Below are 20,860 nucleotides of genomic sequence, written 5' to 3' on the forward strand. Positions count from 1 at the left end.
TCCACATCAAATCTGTTTCTAGAGTATGTTTTTCATTAACTCGATGTCATCGAAATTCTGGACACCCCTATTTTAGGTGGTAAATATTTTAAGTGCATATTTCTCAAAAAAGCAAATTGGAAACTTAAAACAAAACAGAGCCCACAGATACCGAGTACAAAGAATCCATGTAATAATTTCCAAAAGGCTGTTGGACAATGACTAATCATGAGCTCTGAGCTATGTGAATTGAATGTTCTACATTTTCTGGTTTGTTTCCTTAAAATGCTTCAGTTTCATACAATGTCAAGCTTTAGGACAATGAAAGGAGGGTGTCTAAGTAGCAGCTTTAAACAAAAAACAAACAAACAAACAAAAATTTTAAATAACCAGTAATGAGGAGGACACCTTTGTATATATAAAGGACTATTTATAGGATCTTGAAAGGGTAAGAAAAATAATAAATTTTTTAAAAATTTTGAACTTTAGAAAAGCATGTTTTAAAAAGCCAAGTTCTTTAGAACCTCCATAACTAACAAATATATCCCCTTAGTGCCAATTCCTTTGTACCAATTAAATTTGGTGATAAAAATAAATAGCAAATTGTTTAAGTCAAAGAAAGTCTAAAAGACAATTCTCAGCATCAGTCACAATGATCAGAACCAGATCATGGGTTCTGTGATATCTAACTCATTGTCAAGCTGAGCTTTGCCAGTTATGTATCTTTATCAAGCCAAATACATGTTTTATTTGCAAATACATTTCCACATTCCACAGACCACAGCCTGTTAAATAAACTGTCAGGTGCTATTCCACATAGGGATCACAAAAATGTAGCAAGAGTAAAAGGTTTCTGAATGTGCAATGACCAAAAACTAATTCAAAATTCAAATGTGTAATCAACACATCCTGGTACCATTCGCAAGTGTTAGAACCATGACTTCACCACACTGTTGGTTCTGAACACACAGTATGCAGAGTTTACACTAAGCATGTAGTCCATGCCATACACTGCCTGAAAAACTTGTATCATATATCAACAAAGCATATCTATCTTATTGGAAACAAGTTTGCTTTCATCTTTAACAAATGGTAAAATTATACATATACCAAAAAATTGTTTTAAAATAAATTTATAATTTATTATTAAATGTTTCATTTGTATATATACTCAGGGCTTGAGTTAAAAAACATTGTGAGTGGAAAAGTTTAAGAAGACCTGTAAAACTACAAGCATGAAAAGTACTTAGAAACACTTTATGATAATGCAAACTTAATTTTATCAATGTCTGCACTGGGTAAAAGTAACTGAAGTGGAAGACAAGTGTTTTGAAAAGTGTATCATTTCATAAATTTTCGAACTGTTTTCTGTTTCATTACTAACTTTCAAAAGCTAAGTTTGAAGCAGCATATAAGTTACTCAAGAGCACAATGATTTTAGTTTGTACTCTACCTGAGGGAACAAATGGAAGATGAATAAAACCATTGATAAGACTGATGTAAGAGCAAATGACAAAAGCCATCTCTCATGAAGAACAAGGTTAGAGAGAAACAACTGGACACAAGGTCTAGAGGCTAAAAGTATTTTTTAGTCCTGTAGATCTATAGGAGATGCTAGACGGCTAGCTCAGTGGGAGAATCTTGCCTAACATGTGAGACCTTTGGTTCAAGTTCTAGTACCACCTACATAATAACAGCATATGTGTACAGGCACAAAACACACACACAACACTTACACACATACAAACATGCTCACATTCACACAACACACACACACACACACACATATACACACACACACACACACACACACACACACACACAAATGCTTGCAACTATCTGTAATTCCACTTTTAGAAGAGAAGATACACACGTGTGGCTTCTATGGGCACCAGACACATATGTAGTATATAAACATATTCAGGGAAAACATCCATATACGCAAATAGTAACTTAAAATATAACACTAAACTACAAGTATTTGATTACTACTTGTATAACTTCCAAACTAAGCAACTATCTGACCAAAGGTTCATAATATGTAGAGTCATATAACATATATTGGCCAAACATTCTTTAAGTAAAGAATATATTCAAACTTAAATTCCCTGGTGCAAAGGAGGAAGCTACCTGTTGTTGACAAACTGTAAGCAACAAAGAATTTATTTAACTATTGTAGATATGAAAAACTATCTTAAGTGTGCCACTAAAATTTGCTGAGTGCTTCTATATGTGTATTTGCTACTGTAAGTGTGTTGTCTTTGTGCTAGATATTACAGACTCCACTGTAATTGATATGTAATCAAATAATACCAATACAATATGATATGCATAAAAAGAATAAACAGCATGGGTAAATGAGAGAAGAATGAATAATATTAACAGCCACGGGTGTTGGGAGATGAGAAAAAGGTAGTGTACATTATTGGTGAAAAAGGACAAGATGAACACTTGGCTAGAAACTTCTTGTTTCTAGTGACACATTAGGAAATTAGATCTAAATTACAGTAGATGCCTTTTTATATGATGGTTGGTTGGAGTGCTGTAAAAGTCATACTCATGTTATAGTTTCACATCAAAAACTGAATTTTAATATTACAATATAAGCTCATTTACCAATATTTTTTATAGAAAGCTATCTTCAAAGTGAATCTTCAAAGTGAGAGTTCTACCCAGGATCTCTGCATAAGTCATTAATAATCCATGTCCACTTAATTTTATCTAGTAAAAACTTTATCTGTTTAAATAATTTGAAGACAGAGTCCTTCTGGGTATCTACCCTACCTAGCACAAGTCTTCCTCCTTGGCCTAGAATCATCTATAACAGTTTCCTTGTAACAAAATTATTATTTACAAGTAATCTCATAATTGAACTTTTCCTCAATTTCAAAATTTAGCTAAATGTAAACAAGTTTTTGTATTCTAATATCAACAATTTATGAGACATTACAAATTTAGGTAATTATAATAACAAGAACAAACTGCCAGGTTAGGGAATTAGGGAATTAGCATAACTGATTTGGGTTGGATTTTCATCACTGATATATGATCAGTGCACACAAACATCAGTTAAAAGGACTCACAAAAGAACTAGAAAAATCTGGTGAATCAATCACTTCTGTGAACCTGGCAAGTTTTTTAAATAAAATATTCCAGATCTTTTATGAAGCTAATTATTTAGGATATATGCAGAACATGATTTAAGGAAACAATGGAAAATCATTTTCTTTGTAAGTTAACTTCAATATTTGTCTTTGGATTACTCAAAAAAAAAAAGTATAGGATGTTAAGGGATGGGAGGGAAAAGTAGGTGAATACGCTCAAGATACACAATATATCTGTGAAGGTAATCAAGACACACTATATACATGGTAAAACTGCCAAAGAATAAATAAAATATATTTCTTTACAATGTATAATTATATGAATCTGTCATCTAATTTTAAATGCCGGTAGCAAAATTAATAGTTTAACCTAACATGAACTCAAAATCAATATCCCTTAATCACAGAAAGTTGAAGGAAAGGGTCCTAAAAGTCATAAAAGCTAGCTAGCATCATGCTGTTTCTTCACTGAAATCTAAACAGCAACTTCCCTAATGAGTCCATTTTGTAAAGCATAATATAAATCTGTGTCTATCATAATTTAGTCTTTCACTATCATTATTACAATTCTAATTGGTGACTAGTCTTTTTTTGTTAGTCTGACACAATTTCACTTATAATGAGTAAAACTCATAATCGAATTTCTTCAACTATTAACACAAGACGAAAAATAAAATGTATGCATAAGATAAAAAATGCTAGGCGTGCATGTGTGTTTGTGTGTGCACAGAATATATGTGCACGCACTTGTGTCTTTCCCTACAGCTCTGTACCTTAGTATCTGAGATAGGATCTCACTAAACCTGGAACTTGTTATTCTGGCTAGATGGCTAGCTATTGAGCCCAGGAAATCTGTCTGTCTCCAACTCTCCAGCCTGGATTACAGGTGCACAGTGCTATGCTCCTTTTATGTTGGTGCTGAGGATTAGAAGTTAGGCAGAGCTTAATGCTTCAGATCAAACATTATTACCCAGTGAGCCATCTTTCTAGCTCCAAAGAAAACTACTTTCAGGAGAGCAAAATTTATACCTAAATATGAAGGCCAAAAAAATTCACATTTTAGGTAATTTTTAAGATAAAGGTCAGTGATTCTAACTGCTAAGGTTGTATTTGTATTCTAAGGCCTAACAAATGCTAACTCAAGAATACCTCTTCTCTCACATCAAAACATGAACATTTCTATTAAACGTCATGCTTAAAGTTTGTGGGAAAATTGGCCACAGCGGTGGAGGAAGGGGGGGGGGGATTTCCACGTGGCTGGTCCCACATACAGAAGGAAGTCTAAGGTTCCAGAGGCTGGAGGCTTTGGCAACGGCAGGCTCCAATGACACGAGGAAGTCCTTGGTTCCAAAAGGGTTTATTGTCATGGCTGATGGTGGATCCATATCTGGATGTACCACTGTGAAACTCAGGGCAGTCCTGAGTTAAATAGGGAGGGAGAAAGGGGGAGGTTCTGGGGAAGCATGCTTAATTTGCTACACCCTCTGGCCTTCATTAGTATGTAAATCCTTAGGGCCTGAGACCTGTGGTCACGCCCTCTACCTGTGCACTTTGGGAGGGGCTGTAATGGCCTATGTGACTGAACAATGTAGGTCTATGGAGACTAGACTGTGTGTCAGGACCCTGGGTTCTGAGGACGTGGCTGAACTCCTGCCGGTTCTCACTTAAGAGTCTCGGGGTTCTAGGCTGATGCCCAACCATGAACCAGGATACCCTTACGCAGTCCCAAAAATGTTCATTGTAAAATATCTTTAATAAGGCTCATTTTTCTTAAAAACAAACAATAGAGTCTATGTCTTCCCCTTGTCCATGTTTTTCCCTCTCTGCACTTTTAGTTATTTACAGTCAATCATGGTACAAAATAGAAAACTGCATTTGTGTGAGCAAAATGATGAAATCTCAGTCCTGGTAGGGATCTGAGTGAGTTTCCCTCTGCCCAAGAGATCTATGCTACCCATGCATTTTATTTAGTAGCCATGTCAGGCTGTCACAGTATCACACTGGTTGTTCAAACAACTTTATTTTATGTAATAATGGTTCTAAACTGCCAGAGTAGTGATGCTAGCAGTTTAAGCATGTCAAAGACAAGTTAGTAAAAAGGTAAATGTCTTGAATATAATGAAAGAAAAAAATCATATGTTGGGTTGGTAAACCCTTTGATGAGAACAAATCTTGTATTCAAGTAGTGTAAATAAGATGAAAAAAATTTATACACAAACTAAAAACATTACAGCCATCGTATACAATGAGCACTTTGTTAGATTAGAAAAGGTGTTAATTTCGTTTGTTTTGTATAATAAGGAACAGTTAACTGAGCTAAAGAAGCAGCCTTCAGAATGGGAGAAAACCTTTGCCAAGTATGAATCTTATTTCGTTATTAATACCTGGAGCACATAACTTCAAAAAAATTAAAGAAAATAAAACAACCCAACCAAGAAATGGGCTGAGGAACTGAACAGACTCTCAAGAGGTAAACAATTGTACAATAAATGTTTTTTAAAGTGGAAAATTAACCCTGAGACTCCATTTTACCCTTGTCAGAATGGCTATCTTCAAGAAAACAAACAACTGCTGGAGAGGGTGTGGGAGAAAAGGAACATGTAGTCACTTGTGGGACTGTTATAGGTTGGCTTGGGTTTTGGTAGAAGCACTGGCTGGAAATAGCCCAGAGATCCAACAGGTGTCCATGTCTGTGAGGGAGGGGCATCTACTTCACTGCACTTCCAGAATCCAGGCTCCTGACACCTAAGATCTCCACTGACCCACGCTTTTCAATCACATAGGGCATTGCATCACCCTCCACAGGTAGAGGGCATGACTATAGGCCTCAGGCCCTAGAGAGATTTCCATATTAATGAGATACCTAAAGGCCAGAGGGCATAGCCAATTATGTATTCTTTTCCCAGACCCCCCCCAGGCCCTCCTCCCTCCCTATTTAAGTCAGGTCCACTGTGACCAGAGAGGGGGAGGGATGCATCCAGATTCATCTATCATCCATCATGAAAATAAAGCCTGTAAAAAGGCCTGCCATAGGGAACTTCCCTGAGTTTCAGCCATGGGGACCACCTCTTCAAGCAAGCTAGCTAAACAGCCACCTTTCAGCCAGGCAAGTAATCAAAGAATACCTTTTCTGCGGGGCGTGGTCTGGGCTTTCCTCTCCCTCCCTTGCTTCTCTCAGCGTGTGGGCCGGTCGTGTACCCACAGGACCCAGTCTCAGTCCTTCCACAGCCTCTCAGTGCTGTCTGGGATCCCAAGGGCTTGAGAACAGTTGGTCCTTGGCTGCCTCCTGGCCCAGGGATCCCCAACTCAAGAGCCCCTGCCCTCCCACCCATGGAACTTCAGACTGAGTTCTCTCCCCACCCTTGGGGTGCCTCAGTGGCTTCTCACAGCCCAGCATCCTGGCACCCATGGAAGGGGACCAGTCAAGAATCCCATGCTTCTGCTTCTCTCCAGAGGTGCTCCTACCTGAGCCACCCCGGGTGGAATACACGCGGGACTCACAACACAGCCAAACAGAACGAACCTACACCCATGTGTGAACTAATCATTCCCTGCAGTCACTCTCAATGGAAGTATAAACTGGTGAAACCACTGTGTGTGTCCCTGTTGAACCTTCTCGAAAAGCCAAATATAGAACTTCTGTAGAGTGAAAAATTATAGATACTGGGTATACAGAATTCTTTTTAGACATATAAAATATTCTTTAGGCTTTCTTTATAAAGACACGGAGAAATCGAGCCATGAAGCCAGTTAAGAATGTGGACAGACTAGTTACGGGAACTGGCTAGAATGCAAGATAGCCAGGTGGAACCACAGTGACAGGGCAAGGCTGAAGTAACAGGGCAGGACCACATTCTTGAGGAAAGATAAGCGTACAGAAAGTTTTCACATGACCCTGACTCACATAGGTTGGGTTCCTTTGGAATGTTCTGCTATTTTTATGTTATGCCACCTAACAACCATGAGCCCCCTCCCCATTCCTTGGTTTGTGGTTTTTCCCCTTAAAAACCCCTCTCAAACTGGCTGTCGGGGTCAATTCAGCTCCTGCGTGGGCATACGAATTGACCGGCAGCTAGCTGTCACGCCCTAATAAACCTCGCTATTGCTCCGGTACATGGTGTCTCGAGCAGATTACTGGGTGGTCACGAATTTCTGAGACTTGAGTGAGGGTCTCCCCTCTACGGAGGTCTTCACTTCAATATGACCAAACTATTACCACTCAGGGGTATCTACTCAACGATTCTATAATCTTCTACAAAGATATTACTTATTCATATACTGTTGTTCTACTTACAACAGATCTAGAGGGTTTCTCAGTGTAACATCCCTAGTTGTCCTGGAACTGGCTTTGTAGACCAGATGGGCCTAAAACTTACAGAGGTTCACCTGCCTCTGCCTCCCAAATGTGGATTAGAAGGATGTGCTACCACAGCAGGCTAAAGCAGGGTGATCCTGGGAAGGAAAAAAAAAAGGGGGCAGATTTTTTTTCCCCCATTGGACAGATACTAGCTTATCTTCCAGGGGCACCATATGCTTGTCTCAGGGAAACTGATTCCAGCTTTCAGCACATCCAGAAAGCACTAGGTAAAGCACTAGGTAAAACCAATGGAAACCCAGATATATGTGCAAAAGGTTAAGAAAGAGAGAGAGAGAGAGAGAGAGAGAGAGAGAGAGAGAGAGAGAGAGAAAAGAGATAGATAGATCAGAATTGTCATTAAAACAATAGCCTTTGGTGCTACTTGTATATGAAACTGAAATATACTGACTATATGTGAACATAAAAGATTAACAAGACCCATCACTTCCTAACAGTCAAAACATCTAAGATCCAGCAGCTTTCGAGAACAAGCTACTTAAACAAGAAAAGATAAGAATAATCACGTTAAAATTATCTAAGATGACTTTTTTGGGGGGGGGGGGTTTCGAGATAGGGTTTCTCTGTATAGCCTGGACTGTCCTGGAACTCACTCTGTAGACCAGGCTGGCCTTGAACTCAGAAATCCGCCTGCCTCTGCCTCCCAAGTGCTGGGATTAAAGGCGTGCGCCACTGCCCGGCCTAAGATGACATTTTTAAAAAAACACCATATGTATTTCAAAAATTTTAAGACTGTTTGCATATATTTAATGTTATCTAGAGGATAGAACTCAAGCCTAAACAGATTCCTCCCTCCAAAGCCATCATACAATGCTTTGTATCAATTAGAAATTCTTTTAAATTAAGAAAATAAAGAGCTGAGGATGTAGCTCACTAGGTAGTTTTTGTGTAGAATGTACAAAGCTCTGGGTTTGATCCCCAACACCTAATAAAATTAGGTGTAGTGGTATACACATCTGTAATCTCAGCCACTCAAATGTAAGAGGAGGATAAGGAGTTCAATGTCATCTTTGGCTATACAACAAAACGTAGGTCCAACTGGACTCCTGGAGACAGACCTACTAAGAAAAGAAAGGGTTTGGGGGCTTTGGCTAAGAAACAGGCTATTAAAAAAAGAACTCTGTGGAAATAAGTAAAACTACAGTACACAGTAAGAATAATGTATCACTCACTGAAATTCTGTCAGAATAGAAATAACAGAAGACAGTATCAGTAAGCTTAAATTAAAATCAACAGAACTTATAAAATATAAATAAGAGAGAGACAGACTAGAAAAATTAGTAAAGAGAACAAAGACACAAACATGTTGGCAAAAAGATTCAAATGTCATCTCATCAGAATTTTGCAAAGTAAGTAAGGCTAGATGGGCCCTCAAAGAATGGAGACAACTGCCCATCTGGGAAGACATAATCCTGGAACCAGTGTTCCTTGGAGTTACAGTAAAGAATAAAGAGTAGAATTAACAGATCGCAGAGAATTGACCAAAACCTCTGCTATCTTCAAGGCGGAAAGCGTATTTATCATTACAATACATATTACCTCATATATAATATGACTTTATTATTTTATAAGCCTACAGAAAATGGGTTTCAAAACAGAACAAAAATACATAATCTTTGTAATTCCTTATTTTGTAACACAGCTGAGAGATCTTTCTGTACAAACAGAAAATACTTCATTCTTTAACAGTCAGCACTTGCTATAATTTTAGCCCAAATACAATACAAACTAAATCAGTAATACTCATCTAGCAAAAACAAACTCTAATTATATAGCCTCAAGAAGGAAGCATGATTAGCACAATCTGAGTAGTCAGGTATTTTAAAAATGTATTCACTTCACTTTAATTTATAAACCAATTTCCCCCAAATTCTATTTCATGTTTTAATGTCCTCTAAACTGATTTAATTTTAGGACATACGGCAAAAGAAACTACCTAAGAAGACCTTGGCTTTTTTTTTTCCCCATGAATAAAAAAGTCCTGAGAAAATGATAGATAGATAGATAGATAGATAGATAGATAGATAGATAGATAGGCAGGCAGATAAATATAAGTATGGGCAAAGGATTAGAAAAGAAACAGAAATGAACAAAGTCTTATAATGATTACCAAAAAGGAAAAAAATTTTGTAATAAAATAATTCTTCAAAGAAAGAATACAAGTTTACAATCACAAAATTTTGGTCAGAAAAATACTCCATGCAAAAGTTGGCTTTTATTTGTTTAATAATTGCTATATAATTGCAATGATATCTAAGTTTTGTTTAAAAGATAAGTTTTATTTTCATATAATCATTTCACACAACACACATAAATATTTATTATTTACTCTGAATTTTTGATACTATTTTGAATTATTTTTATATATAGTCTTTTTCCAACACCATTTGCTGATGAATAAAAGTTCTCTTTAATAACCTAATATCCGAAATAACACTTAATGCTCAAACAAGGCTAAAACTAAGCAAAATCAATTTATTGATAAGCTTAAATAAAGTCCTTTTTTCCTTTGTATTGGATATTTTATTTATTCTATTACACATTAATGGTCTTCAAAGCACATCATTTGTATAAGAGATCCAAGCATGAATGAGAGAAAGCATGCCTCTCTCATGGCTTTTGGATGGTACTCAGTAGGAGCCACTTCCTAACCACGGGCAATTAACAAAGTTGCAGAATTCTTCACCAAGTACTTGAGGAAATTAAATCATAAGGATAGTTCAGTAATAAAACAAGACTTTTCTCACTTAGAACTATATAGGCCAACATTGCTCTAATTTGCACAAATAACCTCAATAAATGTGGTACTCCATACAGCTATGGTTTGGGTGCATAAGAATTTCAGCATTCTACTGTCTCAAATTTGTAGACTCGCTGAGTGTCCAAAACTACCTTGAAGTACTCCTTTTTATCCCTGCCATAAGTTAACAGCATACCCTTCTATTATCTGTGTTCCTTAGAGATATCTTAAAATTTGTGAAACCCTCCAAAATGGAATTCACATTCTTCTTGGAAGGAAGACTAAATAGTTGCCTTTTGTCTAGTGATCAAGTTTTAGTAATCCACAAGGCATGGTTTCAGGTCTTTGGGAATCGATTTAACTCTGCTCATGGATGTTTCTTCATTCTCAACTGTAGGATTTTCTTCCTAGGAGTCCTAGGTGTCTTCCTGGTACTGTCACCATCTCCATCTCTGGATGTTTTCTGCTCCTTCTTTTTTGTTTCACATCAACATTTTTCTGTTGCAGACCAGATGTCTACTTTCCTGGAGCAGCCTCTCTTATGTTGCCTTCTACCTATTGTTCCTAATTGGCCTTTTGAAGTTCTCACTGTTTCTGTAAATTGGTGTCCATGTTATTTCAGTACTTTGCTTTCTGGGTCCCTGAATTTTCATTCAACCACTGTAACAGATGAAGTATTTCATTTGTCCTTTATGGCAATCTCTACACATTCTGCTTCATAGAGCAGAGGCCCATGAAAGCACAGCACTCACTCATCCTTCTGGAAGTTAGGTTTCAGGTCTTTCTTGGGCGCCATTTAAAGTTGTCTTGTCCCTCTCCTACTGCCCCTACTCTCTATCACATTCCAGCAAGTTATTGTTTTACTTTTAATCAGCTAGGAGAACAACTTTGTTAGTTTATTAATAACACCTTTTCATACAACAACTATAGAATCACTACCACTGACATAATTTTATGTACTTTGAGCAATTTGTTATATATTATTCTGTCAGTTGTATAAAGTCCTCACTAACATTTAGCATATCTATAGCACTTGAAGCACTGCACTCCTATGGACTAGGCATAGACTATATCTTTCTTCTTTAAAAAGGCTGGATCTGGGAATAAAACCCACAAATGCTGACATCAACTCCTATGTTCTAACCACCAGATACCATTTTTCTCCAAAACAAAAAACCACATACATGGCATTCAAAACACCCTTTATTTTTTACCATCATTATGATTATATTTCATACTAAGTTATAATTGAATTGGTGCCCTCTAAGTTTCAAATTCTTTTGATACTCGGGTAACAACATCTAAAAACACAAATAGAACATAGGATCTCTGCTTTGTAAATCAGCTTTTTAGGATATTGCAATGTGAGTTTTGCACGAGATTGACAGGAAAATGCATGTGACTTCTGACTAAAGCTCAGCCACTAAGAACCTGTGTACTTGTATGGATATAGTTTCATAATAACATACTTAAGAGTCATTACTCAAATCTTCTTTTTGCTTCTACACACACACACACACACACACACACACACACACACTGATGTGAGCATGAGAAAACAACTAAAAATTACCTCAGGAAAATAACAATGACTATCATCTTAGAAATGAACACATATCTCCTTATTCTTTGTAATCAAACTACAGAAGATAATACTGAATAAAAAAGGTATCTATATTTTCAGTACAGATATAGAAAACTGCTCATTACTAAAAGAATTTGATTAAGACTAAATATATTCTGTAAGAAGACAAATTGTGGGGCTAAAGAGATGGTTAAAAGCACTTATTCCTCTTCCCAAGGGCTAGGGTTCAATTCTCAATACCCACATGGTAGCTTACAACTATTCATAACTCCAGTTCCAAGGACTCAACACCATCTACTGGCCTCCATTGGTACCAGGTATTTATGTGGTGCACATACATATATGTAGACAAAACATTCATTAAGCACATAAATTCAAAATCTTAAAAAAATCTTTTTAAAATGGTGAATTGTATAATATATGAATTGTATCTCAATAAGACTATTAAATAAGAAACATGTATGTATAGGTAGAAATTGAATATGTAGACATAAAACAGAAATAAAAAATACCAAGACTATTAGAGCCTTAGATAATAACTAGAAAATCAAACTGACTTAAGATCTCAAAACAGCAAAGTATTATGAAACAAACATACTATGTGCAAAATATGAGAGTAAATCAAATCCTGAAGGGATATAAAAATTTATGTAGAGGTAAAATTTAGTTTGTCAATGTCTGTAACAGCATATCTCCTAACAGTAACAAAGTAGAAACAATCCAAATACCTATCAAATGCTGAATGTTAACATAAAACACCCTATAAATCTATAGAATATTACTCAATCATAAAAAGAAATGAAATACTGGAAGGTTCTACAACATGATTAACCATTATGCTACATGACATTCATGGGTACAGAAAGTGGCACAGCGGTAACTAGGGCTAGGAGAGAGAAGAACAGGGAAACAGTGCTTCAACAGTTTTAGTTTTGGCAAACGGTGGTGATACTTGCTCAAAGTAAATGCCATTGGACCATATGCTTAAAATAGCCCTCGTTTTGTATGTATATATTGCCACAACTTTTAAAAAAAGCATTCTTTAAGAAGGTGAATTGTATGTGTGCATGTACACACACACACACACACACACACACACACACACACACACACACACCTACCTTTAGCCGCTCTCTCTTCATCTATGTTATGGGGCAGTCAGTACTAATAAAATTTAGTACTTCTACTGCTGCTGCCAAAGGTCTGGGTCTCAGTTTTTACCACCTGTTATTACCTATTAGCTTGGTCTACCTCACAGCAACATTGACCTAGATACCACTGTTCCCATTCTAAGCACCACAGACAACATGGAGGAGCAGAAAAGTGAGTGGCTGACCCAGGCCCAAAACCAGAAAGGCAAAGAAAGGGTTCTTGCACTTTACCAACTGTGCCACCTTCCCCACCCAAGCTGAGAGTAGGTTTATAGAGCAGTTTTAGACTCACAGCAAAACTGAGGGGTAGGTACAGACTTCTCAAATCTCTTCCATAAATAAGGCTATTTAATAAAAATAATCATGTATAATTTACAAGTAGAATGTTTATAAAAGACTAGTGAAGATGTCACCTCAATGGGTATATTCCAAGTCTGTAATCATAAAGACTCTGTGGCTCTGCTATAGACTCTGGTTAGCAAGGAATGAGTCACCAGATGTGCAGGCCAGAACACTAGTCTTGACGTGTTCACTACCCCATACACTACATTCCCAGCCTGAGAAATTTTACCTCTTCCTGTGACTTCCCTATCCACAAGCTTATGACTCCAAATGGGTATCCTCACACAGAAAGCAACATCTGCCCCTGAACTCTAGTCCCTTTAATTATGAATACCCATTAGACATATGCTCCAAGGTAAAGGCACTCAAACCCGTGTACAAGCAAGAGGCGGTGAGACCTGAGAGACAACTACTTGGTAATCATCTAGCATCAAAACATGAATGAAACATTTAACTTTTACTTCCTTGATTTGAAAGTGAGAATAACTGTGACATGCTCAGAGGATTAAGCCAGGAAAGTACCTATAGAGTACCCATACAAACCCTGCTAAGCTTGTACTCACTCCCTTGTGCAATGAACTGCCCTCTTTATCCTGACCTTAAAGGCATTCATATTTTCCTGCTATAAACTCACTATTTTCATTTTGCTCCTTAAATTCTGTCAGTCTACCTCAGAGATACTTTTCACTTCCACCTCTTACCTCATTTATCAGACATTGTTTTACACTTAGGCTTTATCACATCTTACTTAAACTTCAGTACAACATAATCTTCTCTAACATTAGCCCACCATTTACACTAACATAAAATTATGTCCTCAAAAAACTAACAAAACCAGGATGCATCTTATCCTTTAAATCCTTGTTATCACTGAATCCCAAAAGCTTTGGCTTGGTATTATCATAGGACCCTTTAAACACCAACTCTTCACTTCCTGTCCAGCTACATCTACCTGTACTCACCCACCTTTTGCTTTTTTACTTTCTGAACTAACTTCTCCAGAGGGACTTCGATCTTTCAAATTGTTCTCTCTGCTAGAATAATATCTTCTTACTACCTCAAATCACTTTAAGTCAAATCTTATTGGGGATTATTACTTGCTTGGTAGTTCTAATTCTTTACTGACCTTGTGTGATAAACTCCTAGAATGGTGGTTATCAACCTTTCTAACGCTGCTACCCTTTAACAGTTCCCTCATGTTGTGGTGACCCCCCCATCACAAAATTATTTTCATTACTACTTTATAACTGTAGTTTTGTTACTATTATGAATTGTTATGTAAATATTTGTTTTCCAATGGTCTTAGGTGACCTGTGAAAGGGTCATGTGACCCACAAGGCGGTTGTGACCCACAGTCCTAGAATGCATCTGATGCACAACCATAGTCCTAGAATGTATTTGATGAGTTATATTAATTTGTGTCATCCCCAGTACTTAATGAGAAAGGAAAAATGGAAGGATCCAATAAGAATGAAGGGAGCCAGCTACATCTAAATTAGTAGCTCACCTAAAATTCTATTAGTCAAGGTTTCACATAAGACACACTACCAATCATAGCATTCAAAAGAAAATTTTCTAGTATTTTCAAAAATTTTTAACATCACTGAAAAGCCATAAACTCTGAAAGCCAAAAAATTATAATTGGTCATCTTTCTAAGACTGAGAAGCAAAGGGATGACTTAAGTTCCAATTTAAGTTCACAGCTGGAGTATAGTTCAGTGGTATGCTGCCTGCAAATAATAATTTGGAAGGGTTGAGTAGAATTTGGTTGATGAGTAATTTAGGGAAGTTGCTGGAAATCCCACAGGTTTTCAGTAAATATCCTGGAATTAAAGGAAAATAGAATCTCTTATTTTGGCAACTGAGTACAAGAAAATTCTGAAGCTGAGAGGCAGGTATATTTTGTGTTATCAGACCCTGAACAATAACTAAGAGGAAATGAATTTTACTCAAAGCTAGAGGGTAAGACTAATAGGCAGTATTATTACAGAGCATAGAAAAGCTATGGTGTCCAATCAGTGCTCTTAGGGTAATTAAGGATAACTATGTAGCCTGACACAAAAAACCGTAAGTCTACTTATCAGATTTTCTCCTACTTTTTTTTTTAACTCGGTGGAGTAATGTTAGAGTGAGAGCTTTAGGATGATGTCACAGTGTCAAAAAAGTTGAACATACCCAGTAGAATAACTAACTGATACTTACCTGAGAATTTGACAATCAAACTCCATCTCAAATTTACAGAAAATGAACAAGAGAGAATAAGTGTTTGCATGGAAGGGTAAATAAATACCAAATAATTCTTACAGATACTCACTAGCTATTTTAAGTAAAAGAAGAACTGTGATAGGACATGGTATTTATGCCTGCTGTGTGTGTGTCTCAAAAAAAGTTATGCCACTTGGGGTGGATGTCACTATTCCCCACAAGAACTACAGACTAGCAAAAAAAAAAAAAAAAAAACCACAGTCATGAGAAACCTCTTAAGAAGTTGGTCAGAGGGCTGGAGAGCCGGCTCAGCTGTTAAAGGTTAGGCTCACAACCAAAAATATAAGAAGTTGGTCAGAGTGGTCCAAATGACTCCCCCAAACAATATAGGCTACTGCTGTTGTCCTTGGTTGTCTCTCAGAGATTGAATGTATATCCCAAGATACTATACACTTAGGACACAGAACTCAAGATTATTCAAGCTAAATCTAACCTGAAAGCCTTTTTCCTGTGGTATATAGTAACAGAAAAGACTATGAGAGCTGCCAAGGGAGGAAGCAATTAACAGTCCTACCCAGCTGTATGTGATACCTATGAACTACCACAAGGACGACCAGAGTAACATAACTGTGAAGGTGCAATAGTGCCACTCACATGTTGGTGGTAACCAACAGCTGTCTAAGGTCCACTCAATATGGAAGAAATCATGCCTGGTACTAGAAACCTACCCAACTACCTATGGCTACTGAGGTCATGGATCTTAGAAGAAAATCTACTACCTTCACTTTTCTAGGCCAGTAGGACTCCTTAACCATATTCTAAATTTTATCCTTAAACCCACAGATAAGTGTAGGTAGTGTTATCAAAGATGTTTCTCATTTTAGTAAATAAAGATTATTACAGAAAACGTCAACTGGAGATATAATTATCAATAGGTTATGGGGTACCTAACCCCAATGGATACCTCTGTAGCACAGTTCTGGCATGCATGGATAGAGAACATTTTGGAAGAAGGAGCAGGAAGATTTTAAGAGTCAAAATACCAGGAAATCTGTAATGTGCCTCTCTTAGGAAGAATATGAACAAGTTCTTAATGATGCCAGTATCAATAGACATGCCAACAGGAAAGGGATAAAATTGTATAGGGTCCTGCCTCTAGGACAAAGCAACTAACGACTGCTGTGACAGGGAGAATTAGCCTCCCCCAGGAATGAGCCCCATAACTGGTTATCCAATACAAAGCTCTCAGTTGAAATCATATACCAACAAACAAAAAAAATAGACTCCATTAGTTATATTTGTATATTTGTCCATATAAAGAGATATAGATATGCAATAATAATGATAAAAGAAAAAGAGGCTGTTAATTTGAGAGTGAGAGAAGAGATAGGATATGAAAAAGTCTGAAGGGAAGAAAGGAGAGAGAAAAAGTAATGTAAATATATTTTAATTAAAATGTAGAATAAATAAATAAATATGTTTTAAAATTTTTCTTTAGATCATTTGACATAAATTCAATGGAGGAGGTAAACAAAAATATTTAAGTAATATTACATTATGTCTAATAATTAGTTAGAAACTGTTATCTACTTTGTACTTAAATCTAAAGAAATTTTTAAAAACTAAGTTATTTTCTAATAACTATATATTAAGAGTGAAAATACTGATAACTTAGAAACAAATAAAAATACTTCACCAAAATGAAATAAGCAGAAAAGAGATAAGTAATAATAGATCAAGTTTTTAAACCATCTTTAAAAAAAAATCAAAGAAACAGTCACCTACTCAAATTTGAGTTAAAACAAGGATATCGGATACAAATATAAATGATTTAAGCAATCATCAAATATCAATGAAAATAAATATTTCTAAATGTACTCAAATTTTATATGAAAATATCTTAAAGGATACTACTTAAAAATAGTGTAAAGGGGCTGGAAGGATGGCTCAGTTGTTAAGAGCACTGTCTGTGTAGTGGGATATTTTCCCCGCAAGTTGGAAGTAGTTAAGGTGGGAGGAGAAAGGGGAGGAAGAGAAGGAGTAAGGAGAGGAAGAAGAAAGAAGGAAGAAGGGAGAAGGAAGAAGAGGGAGGGGGATCATGGAAGCGGATGTGCGTGTGTCTCTAGCAGTCAAAGGTAGTTGGTATATCTAGGTTGGGTATTGGGTTACACTTCTGATTGTATGGGCATCTTGTTATTGAGCATTACCAAACATATAAAGCCTTTGGATAATCTAAGCATTAGTCTCATTTGTACTGAGCCCGCATGGATGGCGGGATGGTCTGGGCTAAGTCCAGCCTTATTGAGACAGCATGGAAGATTGGTAGAATCATCTCCCAGGCTGGCGTCTTGTGGGTAGCAGGGCCGCCAGTGTCTCTGACCACCTGAGCAGACAGCCTGAGCTGAGTAGCCGCATTACACCGCCTCAGCTCCTGGCCACAGGCCTAGGCTAGTCAGGAACATGGCAGCTGATTAAGAAAAGCCAGATTGAATGCTACTGTTTTAAGTAATTACTTCAACAAGTCTGCTCTTCCAGGGGTCTTGAATTCAATTCGCAGCAACCATATGATGGCTCACAACCATCTATCCTGGGATCTGATGCCCTCCTCTGGTATGCAGGTGCAGATGCAGACAGAGTATTCATTTATATAAAAAAATAGTACAAAGGCTGGATGTGATGGTGCATGCCCTTTAATCTCAGCAATCAGGAGCAAAGGCAGGTGTATCTCTGTGAGTTCAAAGCCAGCCTGGTCTACATAGTGAGACCCTATCTATACTACTACTAATAATAAAAAAAATAATAATAATACTAAAAATAATATTAATACAAAATTTTATTTTACTAACAAATTATAAATTTAATATTCTACCAAAATCGTAATGATTTTATTCAAATTTACATTTTATATTAATATTCTATATCCATTTAACTAATACTCCTAAGAGCTTTTAAGAATTAAAAATGTAATGTTAAGCTGATCCTGTGCCACAGTGCTCCATACCTAAATACTGCAGGGAAAGAGCTGGTCTTCCAGGAATGCACACCTGTGAGTACAGGTAAGACCACTACTTCTGCTCTGAGGGACCCACCCAGAGACCTCAGAACACAGGAACCAAGGAGCAGTCGGGACAGGATCCTTCCAGTTTACTTCTGCACCTGGAGCTGATCCTGTGCCACAATTCTCCATACCCAAATTCATCCCAGAGAGAACTAGTCTCTCAGGAGTACTGACAAACAGGCTTGCAGGAGGGACAAGCCACAATCAGAGACAGCAAGACCAGCTAACATCAGAGAAAATTAGATGGCAAGAAGCAAGGGCAAGAACATAAGCAACAGAAACCAAAGCTACTACTTGACATCAATAGAACCCAGTTCTCCCACAAAAGCAAGCCCTGGATGTCCCAACACACCAGAAAAGCAAGACTCTGATTTAAAGTCACATCTCATGATGATGATAGAGGACTTTAAGAAGGATATAAATAACTTCCTTAAAGAATTACAGGAGAATACAGGTAAACAGGTAGAAGCCTTTAAAGAGGAAACATAAAAGCCCCTTAAAGAATTACAGGAAAACAACCAAACAGGTGAAGGAATTGAACAAAACCATCCAGGACATAAAAATGGAAATAGAATCAATAAAGAAATCACAAAGGGAGACTACCCTGGAGAAAAAAAAAAAAAAACTAGGAAAGAGATCAGGAGTCATAGATGCAAGCATCTTCAACAGAATACAAGAGATAGAAGAGAGAATCTCAGGTGCAAAAGATACCATAGAAAATATTGACACAACTGTCAAAGAAAATGCAAAAAGCTCCTAAGACAAAACATCCAGGAAATCCAGGACATAATGAGAAGACCAAACCTAAGGATAATAAGTGTAGAAGAGTGTGAAGATTCCCAACTTAAAGGACCAGTAAATATCAACAAAATTATAGAAGAAAACTTCCCTAGCCTAAAGAACGAGATGCCCATAAACATACAAGAAGCCTATAAAACACCAAACAGACTGAACCAGAAAAGAAATTCCTCCTGTCACATAATAGTCAAAACACCAAATGCACAAAGCAAAGAAAGAATATTAAAGGCAGTAAGGGAAAAGGGTCAAGTAACATATAAAGGCAGACCTATCAGAATTACACCAAACTTCTCACCAGAGACTATGAAAGCCTGAAGATCTGGGGCAGATGTCATACAGACCCTAAGAAAACACAAATGCCAGCCCAGGCTACTATACCCAGCAAAACTCTCAATTACCACAGATGTAGAAACCAAGATATTCCATGACAAAACCAAATTTACACAATATCTTTCCACAAATCCAGCCCTATAAAGGATAATAGATGGAAAACTCCAGCACAAGGAGGGAAACGAAGCAAGAAAGTAATCTACTTTCAACAAACCCCAAAGAAGGTAGCCAAAGAAACATAATTCTACCTCTAACAACAAAAATAACAGGAAGCAACAATCACTATGCCTTAATATCTCTTAACATCAATGGACTCAATTAAAGACATCAGACTGGCAACAGGACCCAGCATTTTGATGCATACAGGAAACACACCTCAGTGTCAAAGACAAACACAACCTCAGAGTAAAAGGCTGGAAAACAAATTTTCAAGCAAATGGTCCCAAGAAACAAGCTGAAGTAGCCATTCTAATATCGAATAAAAGTGACTTTCAACCAAAAGTTATCAAAATAAGATAAAGAAGGACACACTTTACTAAAGCTCAAAGCACACAATGCACCTCACTTTAACACCCCACTCTCATCGATGGACAGATCATGGAAACAGAAACTAAACAGAGGCACAGAAGTTGTGCTAGATTTTAAAAACCTTTTTCTTACTATATTTGGCAAACTAATCATAGACTCAGATTGATTTACAGAACATTTTCTTCCAGTTTTACTTTTAGTACTCAACTTTTTCTTGATTTCTATGCAAAGATAATTTACTTTTCCTTTAGGAAAAGAACTTTACTTTTTATCCAGAATCCTTCCTTTGTGTATTTTCCTTTATTGATCTGAGTTTGACTGCTTTGTTGTTTTTTGTTTGTTTTGTGTTGTTTTAGCATCATCTGTACACAGATTTTTTTTTTTTTTTTTTACCTTTAGTCCTGAATTTTCCCTTGAGTTTTGTGTTTTAGACCAGTGTGTTTGCTTTTTGTTCAACATCCTCATTTGGAGAACCAATACATGGTTCAAATTTTAAATAACCTGATGGAAAAATCTCCATTGTGTGCCACACCCTTTTCAGTACATATCCACCTATATCTCAGGACTTTGTAGGCACTTTTGTTCTCTAAATTATTTGTTCAAACTGTCTAGGCATTAGCCTTTTTCATCTTTAGCACTTTTCACACATTTATCACTAAGTATTA

The 20,860-nt window shown here is 36.9% G+C and overlaps 1 protein-coding gene and 1 pseudogene across 2 annotated transcripts in view; both read right to left on the minus strand.

The window, feature by feature from the left end:
• The window catches only part of Rasal2 (RAS protein activator like 2), a 258,472-nt gene that overhangs the window by 168,623 nt on the left and 68,989 nt on the right, over positions 1–20,860 (minus strand). The gene's annotated exons all lie outside the window — the stretch shown is intronic.
• On the minus strand, positions 10,001–10,994 carry LOC114612908 (annotated as a pseudogene).

The sequence above is a fragment of the Grammomys surdaster genome, unplaced genomic scaffold (assembly GCF_004785775.1).
Source record: "Grammomys surdaster isolate TR1022 unplaced genomic scaffold, NIH_TR_1.0 130, whole genome shotgun sequence".
In the NCBI taxonomy this organism is placed as follows: Eukaryota; Metazoa; Chordata; class Mammalia; order Rodentia; family Muridae; genus Grammomys; species Grammomys surdaster.